This window comes from Neomonachus schauinslandi, chromosome 10 (assembly GCF_002201575.2).
Source record: "Neomonachus schauinslandi chromosome 10, ASM220157v2, whole genome shotgun sequence".
In the NCBI taxonomy this organism is placed as follows: domain Eukaryota; kingdom Metazoa; phylum Chordata; class Mammalia; order Carnivora; family Phocidae; genus Neomonachus; species Neomonachus schauinslandi.
The window spans coordinates 97,431,788-97,445,735 of record NC_058412.1 but is presented as its reverse complement, the minus strand read 5'-3'; the positions used below and the strand labels follow the sequence as shown (position 1 = coordinate 97,445,735).

The 13,948-nt window shown below is 39.8% G+C and overlaps 1 protein-coding gene across 1 annotated transcript in view; it reads left to right on the top strand.

The window, feature by feature from the left end:
- MACROD2 (mono-ADP ribosylhydrolase 2) overlaps positions 1–13,948 on the top strand; it is a 2,055,604-nt gene that overhangs the window by 1,619,041 nt on the left and 422,615 nt on the right. The gene's annotated exons all lie outside the window — the stretch shown is intronic.

Here is a 13,948-nt window from a genome sequence, read left to right as displayed (position 1 = left end):
CCACCCAGGACGCACCAGCTCTCCGCCCCACCCCTGAACCCACCACACATATCACTTCCCAACAGCCTCTAGGCTCCCCCAGATGATTGCACTTTTTAAAAAATCAGTGCCTTAGATCTCTAATTTCCTTTTATCTCTTTAGTTCTTTCAGGGTTGATTTTGAGGGAAGAATCCAAAAGCCCATGTTCATTGGTCATCTTGTCAGGATCTGGAAACACTTTAATTTCTTTGTCTTTTCCCATGCCTATAGCCTTCTCCTTTCACTCTGGTGGTTGGTTACTCGTAGGAAGCTACAGACACATCATGATGACACACTCAGGAACCTTGGACAAATGGAGAGAAAATTAAACACACCTCCAATCCAAACAGCTGGCACAATGCGTGGGAACCCATGAAATAATCAAATTTCTCCTGTTTGGTGAAACTGTCATGAGGCAGTATTTCTTCTTTAGGAGAGATTATTGCACAGAGTTTGAAAAATTAAAATTAGAGCACTGGATTGTGTTAAATGAAATAAGCCAGTCCCAGAAGGACAGTCCTGTGTGATTCTACTTATATGAAATACCTACAGTAGTCAAATTCATAGAGAAAGAAAGTAGAATGGTGGTTGCCAGGGGCTAGAGGGAGGGAGAAATGGGAAGTTGTTTAATGGGTACAGAGTTTCAGTTTTGCAAGATGATAAAGTTCTGGAGATTTGTTGCACAACAATGTGAATATACTTAGCGCTACTGAACTAACTAAACACTAAAATTGTGAAGTTGGTAAGCTAATATATGTGTATTTGATCACAATTTTTAAAAAAATAGATCTTGCAATTAGTCGAGGAAATAAATTTAAGAAACCTTACATAACATTATAGCACTGGCATAAATTTTCTAACAAGTTATTTAGCAATGTATCAAGAGGCTAAACAATGTCCATATCCTTTTTAGGTGTGTCCTAGGAAACAATCAGAAAAGTGGTCAGGGAGTAATTTAAGTTTGTTCATTGCAGCCATATTTATGATATATTTATTTAAAAAAAAGTATATTTAGTCGAAATGCTCAAGCAGAGGAATAGTTAAATGAAGGTTGGTACATCCACAGGAAGGAAAATGTAACTATTAAAAACTTGTTTTGAAATGTATCTAAAGATGTGAGTAATGCTGAAATTACGTTATGTGAAAAAAGTAGAATACAAAATTACAAATTCAGTATGACTCCAATTTTTTAAAAAAAAAATACATATATCCAAATAGAAATAAACATGGAAGGAAAACCACTAAAATTTGAACAGTAATGAGCTGCTGCTGGTAGGATTATCTGTGATGTGTGTGAAAATGTTGTGTGAATTGTAACTTGGCACACTTAGACAAGCAGTGGTCACGAGCCAATCAGAATGGAATACATGAGCTACACCAGCATCATAGCCTATTGTAATTGTAAAATAAAAATATTTAGCATGTGATAAGCATTTCTGTGAGCTATCTGCATCTATTACCTTACTCAGTGCTCCCAAACCTGTGAGGTGGTAGGTAATGTTACTCTTCTAATTCCTCTATGGGGAAAAATGAGACCCAGAACAGTCATACAGCTAGAAAGCTGAGGACCCAGCACTTCCCAACATTTACCCCTAGTATTTACCCAATTCTGAAATAATCTGAAGGAGAACAAAAAAAAAAAAAAAAAAAAAAAAACCTGGTCATGACTGCCTCTAGATCTAGATGTTTTTGTCATCCTGTTGGGTTGTGACTGGGTCAGGTCTGCAGAGAGCTAGCTAGTGATGCCCAGGGCCAGTCTCCTCAAGGGCATTGAGTGAGCAAAGACCTCAACTGAAGGGTGGCTGATCAGAATGCCTTCTCATGGTGAGTGTTCTAATGCTCTTGTTTTGCAGTCTTCACTGGGGCCAGCAAACAGTGAGGTGATGAGGTAGATCATTCCACATGTCAGCTAGTTAAAATCATGGCACTTGCCAGCTTCCTTAAGAATGTACTCAGGGTTCCACGGTCATTCCTTAGAAGCATATTAACTCACTGATTAAAATGTGCTGGACTTGGTCAACTTTTTCCGTAGCAAGTCATTTATAACACACATTATTTGGGAAATCCAGAATGTTCTGAAAGCTACAATAAATTATAAGTGCTCTTGAAAACCATGGCTGGAAATGACTCCCTTAGCCCTTGAGGCTCTTGCAGTGATTTGCGGTGCACTTTCAGGGAAGGGCTTTTAAGTGGTTTGGTTCATTATATGTGCATCCTACATCAGAAAGAGCCCATGCATTACATAGGAGAAATTATGAGGCCAGAACACTCCTGTTTATTAAAAATGTCCAGAACACAAAGCCTTTCCCAGGTCAAATGTCCGTAACCCCTTTGAGAACCCCAATACTGGGCTTGATGTCTTAGGTCCAGTCCAGACTCTAAATATGTATGTTCTCTTAATGGCAGTTACATGTTTTCTCAGACTAATAGGATGTTAAAGCATGGCTCTTTCTCTCTCAATTGTGGTTAAGGCATAAGACAACGATGCTGTATTCCCTGCTAAAAGTCTAAAGGGAAGTCTCAGATCCCTAAGGAACTCTCAACCCCTTCTCTGTGCTGTTAGTCTAAAAGGGTTGTGGGAAGTTGTTCTTGTTTTTGTTTTTTGTTTTGAGAACAACTTTTTGAAGACAAGTGCTGGTATGTGGTGAATCCCATCCCTTTCCCTCAAGGAAGGGTGGTGGGAAAAGCGTTGGCCTCTCAACTCAAGCCTAGTGAGAACTTCCAAGAACTTCACAATTTTTTTTTTTTTTGCAGTTAAGAAATATATTGGCCTGGGATTGTGATGCCCACCTGAACAATGTAGAAGGTTGGAAATGTTTTAGCAGCTTGTACAGTGGGGCAAAGGGAAGATCATTGCTCAGTAGGATTGGGTTTACTGGGGGGCGAAGGGTACAGAGTGCTACATGTGGAGCAGAGATGGGAAAAAAAAATGGAATAGGATTGTTTTGTGTTCTGCCCCATGAGGCTACACAGGGGCATAGAGAGATGTCAGCAGAGAGAAGCTGATTCCCGGGTAAACAGGGAATAAGTGATATACCGCATGGAACGCATCAGCAGTAAAAGGGCTACCACAGGTGGGAGGTGTCCAATGATGGTTTGGGGTCAGGAGGTCTTCAAAGAATCCACAAAAATGCCTTATAAAAAATAATTAGCTTTAAAGATCCACTAGGCCCAAGAGCATAGAAGTCATCTTTCCTGCCTCTCTGACCTCTGCTTCCTCCCACCTCTTTGACACAGAAGGCACCAGATCCTAAAGTTAGGAAGAGTAAAAGGGAGGAGTACAGTGGGAAGGCTGACCACAGCCCATCTCCCCAGTTCTCCACCTTCAAAAGGTTCCGGCCGACAAAAGGGAGAGGGTTTCGTTATCATTTAGGAACCAACATTCTAGAGTTTAGGAAACAATACTGTATCTGTTGACTTAAAGTATCTTTGTACATTTTATTTTCTGACATTCATTTCCTAGAAAAGGAGGAACATTTTTTTTCAGGGGATGGTGGGAGACAAAATTAAGTTGCTTTGTGTTTACTTCCATGAGCTGTGTCTGTTTAGAGTAGAGGTAACTCTTTCAGAAGCCTGCTCCTGCTGAACCCTCCAGTCATCACTTCAGATCTCCTTCCCAATGGGGTAACTGCTCTCAGAGCACGGTGATGATAAGATACGGAGAGTAAGAGCCCCACATTTCCAAAGACAATATACATTTTCCAGAGTGGACTGGGCACAGGAGTGCAGGTGGATCAGGGTATCTGCATGAAGAATCAACTCAAAATGGACACCCTTCCTATCACCATAGGACCAAATGAAAACTATTTTCTGGGCTGAACAGAAAGAAGGTTTGAGGACAACATTTTTTACCAGAGTTGCCAAATCAACATTGTCATCAAAAAAAAAAAATACAGGATACCCTATATTTTTACATAAGTATGTCCTGAATACTTAGCATGGGACACATCCATACTAAAAAAAAAATACTATTCCTGGTTTATCTGAAATTCATATTTAACTGGGTGTCCTTTATTTTAACTGGCAACCCTGAGTGAACCCTTTCCCCTGCTCTTGCATAGTCAGATTACATTAGGTCATAACCCCTTTAAAAACGCTCAGGGGAGGGGGTGAAAAATGCCCAGAGATGTGGCCATATATATCTCTATATATCTTAGTCTCTGAATCAAAGCACACATGGTTTGATACCTGGTCTGGCAGTACAAAAGAACAGTTTAAATTGTTTAAATGGAAATAATTTCCAAATATTCAGGCCTGTGATCCCTTTACCCTTGTCCCCAACATGAGGCAATGTTAAAATTGAACGAACTGTTCTCAGGTAACTTTTCTGCCCAGCTGGAAGACTTCTCCCGCAGTGCAGTCTTGGGCAAGTCACTTAACCTCTTTGACTTCTTCTCTGTCTTGTCTTCCACAAATCGGGATTATCAGAGAATTGTGATGAAAACCAAATAAGCTAATGAAAGAAAAATTGACATGCAACACCAGAAAAGTCTTTACAAATGCCACTGTTCTTGGCAGTAAGTATAAGAACCAGTATGTCTATGGGGTGCCTGGGTGTCTTAGTCAGTCGAGCATCTGACTCTTGACTTCAGCTTAGGTCATGATCTCAGGCTCATGAGATGGAGCCCCACGTTGGCTCTTCGCTCAGCGAGAGTCTGCTTCTCTCCTCCCTCTCCATCTGTCCCTCCCCCCGTGTGCACGCACTTTCTCTCTCGCAAATAAATAAACATAAATAAATAAATAAATAAATCTTAAAAAGAAAGAACCAATGTGTCTAAAATTTTAGATTTCCCTGTGTGGCATTCTGTTTGCGCAGAAAAACTGCATGAAAATTACTTTTTAAAAGTAACATGCAATTCCAGAAGACCTGCCTCCTTCATGAGCTCAGGCTTAGCCATGGACATTGGAACTGCAACAGATCCCCAAACTCCAGTTACCCAGTTCAGATGCTTTCCCCATTGAAGGCTTTTCCAAACGACCCTCTGAGCAGTAAGACATTTTCCATGCTCTGTCTCTCCCTTTGGCTGCCAAGTCGGGGGTGATAATCACAAACTGAGAAACAGTTCAGAGGTGAGAAGAATGAGAAAAGCTGCAACCCTGGCCTGTAGAAGCTCTCCATGGTGCCTCCTTTCCATCCCAGGGAAGCTGTGCACATGGCTAACAGCCATCATTCCTGCCGACCTGGACTTCTCCATACTCCGCAGGGCCTCTGGAGCAAAGACATTTTGTCTTTCAAGGTGACCTTCCTCCTGTGCTCCAGGCCCCCAAGTTCATTTTCACTGGCTTCAGCACTTACTTGCATGTGCATCTTTCAAGTGTCTGGTAGCCTGTCTTTACTTCCTTCTTGATTCATTAATTTGGGCTGTTGTTTTGTGGTTCCAGCTAGAAAGTCACAAAGGAAGTGCATTTGATCTAATTTTGCTCATTATCAGTTCTTTAATCATTTTCTTATGATCTTCATCAAAAAGTTACTTGTAAAACCCAAGAAAAGAAGCCCTGCATATCTTTTCTCCCCTCCTCCTTCTTGTTCCTTCAGCTCTTTTAATGACAAAGCAGCAAGTGACTTCCCAGAGAGCTTGAGGAAGTCTAACCTAAGGACAAAATAGTTGTGTGATGTCCAATATACTGAAAAATGTCTTACAGAAAAACCTTTAGTTAAGAGCCTGGGGAGGAAAGTAAAGGCATTTTAACAAATCAGAAGCTCAGAGGAGACAAATGGTGCTTGATGAGCGCTTGAGATGAATACAACAGGCCAATGCGAGCAATCAGCAGGTTTGTAAGAATATGCTGATATCTGCAGAAAAAATGCAGTGGCAGAGGAATGCTTACAGAGAAACATAGGAGCTCAAAAAATATTATTGCTGGAAAAACCTTGACATTTTGACCACCTTTTATGGAGCAGTTAGAAGGGAAATTCAGGGTTCAGTTTTTGCAACTGACTATCCCCTTTCTGTAGCAAATGCCTTCCAAGCTGTTGTTGCAAGACTCCCCTCATTCAACTCCATCACACAGCACATCAGCCGAGAAACCCCACATTCATATGAATATATTTTAACTACATGATGGCAGAAGCAGTAAGAAACATGCACTGATAACTTAAAATAATTTGAATCGGATGAAATACATGAAGGTAACTCAATTCGGGATCCATATTTGTTACCTTCTGTTGAACAGTCATTAATAACACCCTCGACCTCGATGAAAGGTTTCCAGTTGCCACCCCATTAGTGGGAAAGCAGCTGGCCCCTGGACCATCTAAGCTGCACAGCACCCATCTTTACAGGAGTACTTCCATGGGTGTTTCCTGCAAAGCCTGCATTTCTCTCTTTCCTTCTGCTGAAAGCTCAAGTAGTGAAAAATATTCCCACTTACATTTGTGTACCCATTCACCCATACCAAATGGTGTACGCTCTGTCAATAAACCTCAGTTGGAATGGAAAAAAAAGTAAATTTAAGTTCACATCTATGCACAAAAATGCATAATCAAACTGTGTTCTTATGGAGATGGTAATAAAGGTACGATTATATAGCCATCTGTTGGATTTTAATATTATCGTATCCCTGGAGGAGAGTTCTTCAAGGCCTAATATCCAGTGACAGCGGGTCAATTTACTACCAGTTGATTGGCTTTGAGCCCTCCAGATAGCAATAACAAAGCAAGGAATGTTCTGACCCTCAAATATGGCTCATTCATCCTTTTCATTAAAATGAAGCATGATAGGTAATCTAGGCAAATTTGCTCACAGATAAACCTTGAACAGTTTAAGTTCATCAGTCATCACTGAATCACTAAAGATAATGTGGTAGATGCAGGGATGCACCATCCAGATCCCTGACTTAAGAATGTAGAACCTACTCCACAGTGCTGGGAGTGTGGTAGGGCAGAAAGCTTCAGCTACCAACCCCTACAGCCCCTGTGTCAGTTGAAGAGAGCCCAAGGCCATGCCCCAGTTCTAGTTGGTGTATATCCAATGACCCATCAACCTGGGGGAATGAGAGCCTGGCCCCTCTGGCTCCAACTCACCCACTCTGAATGGTCATGTTAGTTCCTGGCTACTGTTCCTGTTTGTGACCCCCCTCTGAGACCGTACCATAGCTTGACTGCAATCCTCTGCCCACTTTTACTTCCCTTGCTTCCTTTCTATGTGTTTTGATCCCAAGAGCACATCCCCATTATTTTCCTATCTGCAAGTCTCTTCATTTTAGAGCCAGCTCTGTGGGGAACCCAAACTGTTAAAAGCTACCTCATTTTCTTTTAGACTGTTGGGTTTACACATATAGACCCAGGGAGATCTCTTTATCAGCCCAGGAAATAACAAAGAATGTATTACTCTTATCCTTCAAATTATCAAGCAACTTTTTCATAGTTTCATCTAGAACACAGAAGCTTCTTGAGAAGAGATTAGTGGACAATAAGTTTGATAAGAAAAGAGGAGTCTAGGATAAAAATGCCTGTGTAATGAGGGCAGAAGGTAGCATGGTAGGAAAGTAGATGCATCCCTAAGATATTTGCTTCAACTACCTAGTTATTCTTGGGAGCTCTGCCATTTTACTTCATGCAGTAGAACCAGGCCTCTATTAATGGCCAGTCTTTGGAAGTCCTTACAGATTATTCAAATATATATATATATATATATATTTATATATATCTCCTAGGACATTTAGCCAATGCCAGTTTCTTTTAAAAAATCCTATTTCTTGATTATATTTTTGTCTAAAAATTACAGCAATGTGGGTATGAGTGGGGGGAGGCCTGATTTATGTTGTCTCTTTCCGGCCTATGGCCACTTCTAACTGAAAGCTGATAGTAAGTATGACTAGATAAAGAAATGTGAATATTATGTATAGAGATCCTTTGCTTAGACTGAAACTCTTGTTAATTTTCTTGGATTCATACCCCAAATTATCAAATTAACATTTGGGGGGGGTCAAAAAAGCCATCCTAGATAAATTACCTCTGAGTGGAGGTAAGAGAAGGGGTAGGACTTTACTTCCAGAGGTGGTTAAATATTTCATAAGAGATGCAGAAGCCCTGAAATTTTTACCATTTGTGAAAACAGTTTATCCAGTATTGAAAGACAAATCAATAAACTAGTTGGCATAAAAGGATTGTAGAAGAGAATTTCACCAAAGTCCCCTCTCAACTGAGTGATTGTGGCAGTAAAGAGGGACTCATTAATAGATGTTCAAGCTGCAGACCCTTTAGAGGACATCAAGGGGATTTTGGTCATGAATATTCTCCTGGAAACACAGTGTCTTTAACTGTTTTAAAAGTTCATTCAACAGCATGTGCTCCTGGAATTGTACTTTGGAATAACTCACTCCTACCTAAAATCAGTTTCCATTCTCTATTCCTTTTTATTCCCCAACCTGGGGTATAGGTTTTAACTCCAGTAGAATTCAGAATTAGGTAACAGCTTTTTGTGATGACCTGCTTATAGGCTAGCTTTCTGCATCCCACTGTTTCTACTAGATTGGCAAGAGGTGGCACATCGGATCCACTGTGGGAGTACACTTATCACATGGGTTTCTATTTAGGGATGGCAATGGAAAGGAAATGGCCAAAACCAGAATGTTGCCCAGCATTTCAGAGTCCACAGTCTCAATACACAGGGATAAGGATTGATCAAAATAGGCTTCATTTGGTGCCGTTCCTTCTTTTCTCCTCTTTCTTCCTCCCTCCTTTCCTTCTATCTTCTCTTTCTCTAGCTTTGAACCCTGGCTGTGCAACAAAATTACCAAGAGTTTTTTTACTTGCATTTTTTTTTTTTTTAAGAATGCACGTGCTCAAGCACTGAAACTGTTTCTGGGAATGGAGCCTGAACAGCTTTATTTGTAAAAAGCACCACAGGCAATTCTGTGGCATGCCCAGATTTGAGAAGCACAGAGCTCCCCTATCCAGAAGGAGGGTGCTCATGGACAACAGGACCAAACAGGACATGCTGAGCTGTAGGCTCAACCACCAATTGTCACCGATCTCTACTGAGTTCTACCACAGAAGTTGCATGCCACCCCTGTGTCACTCTCAGCCTTCCTAGAATGTCTCAGTGTTCTCAGGGAGGCAGATCTATGCCCTGGGATGTGAGAATATCCTTGGTCAAACACGGAGTTTTTATTCTTGACTCCTCCAGGGTTTTACCAGAGTAACAGAGGTCTCTACTTCTCTCTGACAAAGCTACATCTTTACTGGAGGGACATAGATAACTCGTTAAATGGTTTAGCTTAGATTTGCATATTTCTGTTATAAATCTCAAAACTTGTGATGAAATAATTTCACAACACATTTTGCAAGCACCTACCCTTCTTGCACTTTAGCAGTTCCTATTAATTTTTAAGTAGTGACCCTTTTGGAAATAGAACTGTAAACAGATATACCATGGATGGAGTTTTATTGGCAAAAGGCATTTGTCTTATACCCAGGTGTTCCTTTAAGTGGTTTTTTTTTCCCCCTTATAAACTAAAGAGTAAATGTTGAATAATATTCCCCCACACAAGTATGTCTTTTCAGACCCTTACCAGTTCTCTTAAATCTTTCCACTTCCTTCTTTTCTCATCCACCTGCAAGGCAACACACATGTAGGGCATGACCTACACTCTTTCATTTCCTTTGTATTAGGAGAAAATGTGCCTGGGTGGAAAGTCATGAGTACTTCCCTCTTTGAGCATTCTTGACTCTGCTATCTTGGGGCATCATTCTTTGTAATATAGATTTTTTTCATGTTTCCCTACAGTTGCCAGAGAAAGATGCAAAATGAAAAGAGGGTATTGATTCTCTTTCTTCTATGGAGCATAGACAATTTCAGATGACTTCAGTTAGAAAAACAGGATGTATGTGTGTGTGTTTCTCAACACTGATGTTTCCTTAGGAGTAAATCAACATTAGATAGACCCAGAAAGCAAAATCAAATGGAAAAAAATAAAATAAAATACCAAGTATGCACTAGCTAATAACAAGAAAACTGTATTACAATAGCTCATATAAAATTTACACATTTGAAAATAGCAATTTGGAAAAATCTGGTGATAATTTGGTTTTGATTTAAAAGCAGTGGTTCTATGGACTTTTGTAGTTAAGAAATATATGGGTCTTAGTCCATATCTCATTACATAGATACTGTCATCCAGAATTTCCCTGAAACTCACCTCCTGTGATGTCAACTAAAAATATTTCCCTGTTCATATAACATGTCAGACCTTCTTGATGCCATTCATGGGATCTTGTTTTCCTATTTCTTTTTTTTTAATTTTATTATGTTATGTTAATCAGCATACATTACATCATTAGTTTTTGATGTAATGTTCCATGATTCATTGTTTGCATATAACACCCAGTGCTCCATTCAATACATGCCCTCTTTAATACCCATCACCAGGCTAACCCATCCCTCCACCCCCTCCCCTCTAGAACCCTCAGTTTGTTTCTCAGAGTCCATAGTCTCTCATGGTTCATCTCCCTCTGATTCTCCCCCTTCATTTTTCCCTTCCTACTATCTTCTTTTTTTTTTTTAACATATTATGTATTATTTGTTTCAAAGGTACAAGTCTGTGATTCATCAGTCTTACACAATTCACAGCGCTCACCATAGCACATACCCTCCCCAGTGTCTAACACCCAGCAACCCCATCCCTCCCATCCCCCATCACTCCAGCAACCCTCAGTTTGTTTCCTGAGATTAAGAATTCCTCATATCAGTGAGATCATATGATACATGTCTTTTTCTGATTGACTTATTTCGCTTAACATAATACCCTCTAGTTCCATCCATGTCATTGCAAATGGCAAGTTTTTTTTTTAAGATTTTATTTATTTACTTGACAGAGAGATGGAGAGCACAAGTAGGCAGATGCAGGCAGAGGGGGAGGGAGAAGCAGGCTCCCCACCGAGCAGGGAGCCGATGCGGGGCTCGATCCCAGGACCCTGGGATCATGACCTGAGCCGAAGGCAGGCCCTTAACGACTGAGCCATCCAGGCACCCCAAGATTTTGTTTTTTTGATGGCTGCATAATATTCCATTGTGTGTGTATATATATATATATACACATATATATATACATATATATATATATGTATACATATATATACATATATATATATATATACATATATAAGATGTGGTGTATATATATATATATATATACATATACATATATGTATATATATGTATATGTATATATATGTATATATATGTATGTATATACATATATATGTATATATATGTATATGTATATATATATATATATACACCACATCTTCTTTATCCATTCATCTGTTGATGGACATCTTGGCTCTTTCCATAGTTTGGCTATTGTGGACATTGCTGCTATAAACATTGAGGTGCATGTACCCCTTTGGATCACTACATTTGTATCTTTGGAGTAAATACCCAGTAGTGCAATATCTGGGTCACAGGGTAGCTCTATTTTCAACTTTTTGAGGAACCTCCATACTGTTTTCCAAAGTGGCTGCACCAGCTTGCATTTCCACCAACAGTGTAGGAGGGTTCCTCTTTCTCCACATCCTCACCAACATCTGTTGTTTCCTAACTTGTTAATTTTAGCCATTCTGACTGGTGTGATGTGGTATCTCATTGAGGTTTTGATTTGGATTTCCCTGATGCCGAGCGATGTTGAGCACTTTTTCATGTGCCTGTTGGCCATTTGGATGTCTCCTTTGGAAAAATGTCTGTTCATGTCTTCTGCCCATTTCTTGATTGGATTCTTTGTTCTTTGGGTGTTGAGTATGATAAGTTTTTATAGATTTTGGATACTAGCCCTTTATCTGATATGTCATTTGCAAATACCTTCTCCCATTCTGTTGGTTGTTTTTTGGTTTTGTTGACTGTTTCTTTTGCTGTGCAAAAGCTTTTTATCTTGATGAAGTGCCAATAGTTCATTTTTGCCCTTGCTTCCCTTGCCTTTGGCAATGTTTCTAGGAAGAAGTTGCTGCAGCTGAGGTCGAAGAGGTTGCTGCCTGTGTTCTCCTCTAGGATTTTGATGAACTCCTGTCTCACATTTAGGTCTTTCATCCATTTTAAGTCTATTTTTGTGTGTGGTGTAAGGAGATGGATCTTGTTTTCCTGTTTCTTAATTACAAGTAAATTGCAATGCTTGCTGGTACCTCTTCTTGGAGTCTCCATTGACATGTCAATTTCAGCATGTCCCAATGTGAACTGATTATCTCCCTTCATTTTGCTTCCTAAATATTTATCAACCTGTCTTCTCTCCCCATCCTCACTTCTAGTGTCTGTTTGGATTTTTATAATCTATTTGTTACATTGCAGGTGCTTTTGCTTGGTTTCTCTGCCTGAAGCTTTGTGCTCCCAACACCTATCCTCCAGTGGTATCAGCTATCTAAAACTACAAACCCACCGTGAAACCTTGTCACTGAAAACTCCCCAATGTCTCATTATTGACTCTAGCAGAGTATATAGGGATCTGAATGACCTCACTTGTCTTCTACTATAGACTAATCCCTGGTTCAGACTCTATACTTCTGATTTCTCGCACGTGTCAGGACTTTTCCTGCCTCTATTCCTATCTGTTTCTGCCTCCATCTGCAATGCTCTTTTTTTTCCCTTCAATCGATTAGTTGTAATCCACCTTTCAGAAAGTGCAGGTTTCAGCCTTCCCATGACCCCAGGTTTTCTTCTTCTCTGACCTCCCAAGGCCTCCTAAAATATTTCTTGATGTGGCATGTGCCACATTAAATTCATATGACATGTTTTGGGTCCCACCTCAGTAGGTGAGAGCCAAGCCAGGTTAACTTCATCTTAGCACCCCAGCATCAAGTCACAAGTATATGCTCAATTAAAATTTCTTGAATGCATAAGCCAGAAGGAACCTTATACATTAACTAGGAGAATGACTCTGTTTCAAAGATTGGAAACTGAGGCACAGGAAACTGAAGGAATGTACCAGAAACAAAATGTTAATTTTGTAGCTTAGCTAGAACTAGAGCCCAGACATCCCCATTGCCTTATGATATACTTTGAGTTCTATAATTTGGCATACCCATTGCTGTAATTGGGTATAATTTGATCATATTAATTTTTCTAATTACATTTATTTGGGGAAATTGCAATGCTATTCTCTTTTCTTTCCTATTCACACTGACCCAAGAGCTTGATATTTTCAAGCCATTGGCCATTTCGTTCTCTATCTACTCTTCTCTTGATTATACTCTATCATAGCTTGTTTTGCTATCTTACAAATCTCACACATTATGCCTACTAAAATATTTCTATAAGCCAATCTATTCATTATAATTCTACATAATACATTATTTCGCATGGTATTATAAATGTGTTTCCTGATTAAAATCAATAGTCAGATATTGATTTGAAGAATTATCATATCATGGGGGAATATTGTATAATTTTTTTAAAGATTTTATTTATTTATTTATTTGAGAGAGAGAGGGTATGCATGAATGGGGGGGTGGGTGGAGCAGAGGGGAAGGAGCAGAGAGCAAAGGGAGAGGGAGGAGGAAAAAATCTCCAGCAGACTCCACGCTGAGCACAGAGCCTGAGATCATGATGTGAGCTGAGCTGAAACCAAGAGTCAGATGCTTAACCAACTGAGCCACCCAGGCACCCCTGTGCAATGATTTCTTAAATGAACTGGCCATGGCATGGCCCACCTTAACACAGCCACATGCTTTTAATAAGGGAAGAAGAAAACAAGAAATTCTACACTTCACATACTGGTTGCAGGAAGTGATGGTCTTCCTTGACTTTATAGATATGAAGTATATAAAGTTGTATCTTAGTTCCATTAAATGTGCATTATTGTCACTCATTCAAACTTATTCACTCATTCACTATCCCAGTGCCCCTTTGTGATAACTTTCTATTTCTTCTTCCTCATTTACTCTCATGATTGATCAGAATACTCGTCAACTGTGTACTCCTTCCCTGCCACCTCCCTGGG